This window comes from Sesamum indicum, linkage group LG11 (genome assembly GCF_000512975.1).
Source record: "Sesamum indicum cultivar Zhongzhi No. 13 linkage group LG11, S_indicum_v1.0, whole genome shotgun sequence".
Classification (NCBI taxonomy): Eukaryota; Viridiplantae; Streptophyta; class Magnoliopsida; order Lamiales; family Pedaliaceae; genus Sesamum; species Sesamum indicum.
In genome coordinates, this window is record NC_026155.1 from 4,210,447 (window position 1) to 4,212,672 (window position 2,226).

The following is a 2,226-nucleotide window of genomic DNA, read 5'->3' on the forward strand; positions in this document are numbered from 1 at the left end:
CGAAATCATACCATTCTCGGACATCTTCTGGTTTAGACCCCTCTAACATCCAGACTCTGTTATATTTTCAGGATGTTTCGATGATGGTCTTGCCTGGATTTACTCCTTTGCAGGAAATTAATTGTTTCCAAATTTGCTGGCAGTCCTGCCAAGCAGAAGAAGGTATTAACCCGTTAGTATTAACCTTAGAGGTGCCTGTCATCGGCCTAAGGCTGATCTCTCCCTTCTTAACCCCGGAGGTGCTGGGTTGACTTGAATCAACAGGAGTTTGCCCTTCTTGAGACTCAATTATGCCGTTTCACCAGAGTCTGGTGACGGTCTTGTGCAATCGGTACTTGAATCCGACGCTACAGGTCTAGAGTCCTGTACTTATTTTTTGCTTTATTAAATCTCAAATTTTATATTAACTTGAGCGTTGGAGTGCTAACGTCTTTTTTGCAGATTCCCCATTCAGGTTTTGCATACTATTGGGCCTAATTTTTTAACATAATCCATATTCATTGGACCCGCCCATTTTTTGAACGCATCAATTATTATTTTTATTTCCATATTAATTGACTTGGTACAAAATAATGAAATACAATCATTAACGAATACGAAATATAAAATTTTAAATCTGGGAAAATAGTTTTTATTTAGTATTATCAATTAATTTTAGAAGGTGAATAACAAATAATAGAAATAAATAGTTTTCCTATGAATTGAAACAATTATTATCAATTTGTTTTGAAAATATAATTATATAATATTAATGCTTCAGTGACAGAAATATAATTAATATCATGAACTGAATATATTTTATGACTAATTAAAATAATATATTTATCTGTAAAAATATATTTGTATACCTGCATAGCATATTATGCTTCCTAGTATAATAAAATAGATAAATATTGAATGAAGAATGCCTTGGTAATTGTATTAATATAAAAAAAAAAAATTGTTTATTACAAAAGTATTACAACATGCTTCCTAATTTATATATTCTATCATCTTGCTCATAAAAATTAGATTTAATACCAAGAAAAGAAATCATAGCGGAAACTGCAACGGCAAAAATCCAATTGAAAATTCATCCCTCAAAACCCAATTTTTTTAATATTATAGTTACACTCCTTTTGAAAATTTTTTGTTTAAAGCAGATCCTTTTTCGTTAAAATTTGGACAAAAGATATTATTGTAAGCAAAAATATTACATACATTTCACCCTCTTCCCATATGTATTTTTATATTTATAAAGGGTGTAATGTAATATATATATATATGTGAGTGAGTATATAGAATGAAGTTAACATCATTACAGTTTTTCTTTATAAATATAAAAGTATTATATAGGAACGTTAAATGAGAGGTGAAAAAAGCAAGTCGTTGTAGTATAGTGGTGAGTATTCCCGCCTGTCACGCGAGTGACCCGGGTTCGATCCCCGGCAACGGCGGCTATTATTTTGCGAGAGAGGATTCTTAGCTTCGTTATGCTGTTAGTACATGCGCGTTTTATCGTTGATGAATTCACCTAATTGATGCTTGTTGTACAGTACTTACGTATCCCCTTTTACTTAATGAAATTTACATTTATCGAAAAAAAATATAAATGAGAGATGAAAATGGAAACTCTGTAGTCTTTTTTTGACAAATGCCAATATTTTTCATCCAAAGTTTAACAAAAGCGGGTCATGTGTATATAGTAAGTTTTTGGAGGGATGTAAGTGTAATTACAAAATGTTTTTGAGAAAAAAAATATAATTTTGTATTTTCTCAAGGAATTTAAATATAATTAACCCATATTCTTAATTAGAAATAAGTCACTCTTTTTATGACAGTTTTGTAAAATTGATGGGTGTCGAGATCACCAAAAATAATTCCTACTACACTTGTGACAGTGGGAGTAGGGTCGAATCCACAAAAACTGGTTTTAAGTTGATTTCTTTAGAAAAAAGAAAATAATGGGGGGGATATTGATGACAAAAAGAAATAATTAAAAACTAAATAAACTAGAAAACAATTGAAATTACCTGACGAAGATACGAGAGAGAGATTTTTCAATTAAGACTAGGATCATGCTTGAAACTTGTGAGCTGATCATCGATGCAAGAATAACACATGTATAAACATATAAACCAGTTATAGTATTGGTACGACTTAACACCTTACCTTTTCGTCAGCCAAGGTACGACCTTTGGCTAGATCCCTAATCAGATATAATAAAATAAAATAATGAGGGAAAGG

The 2,226-nt window shown here is 31.0% G+C and overlaps 1 non-coding gene across 1 annotated transcript; it reads left to right on the plus strand.

Annotated features, from left to right (window-relative positions):
- TRNAD-GUC lies at window positions 1,365-1,436 on the plus strand. The gene has a single exon. It is a non-coding gene; the product is annotated as a tRNA-Asp (tRNA).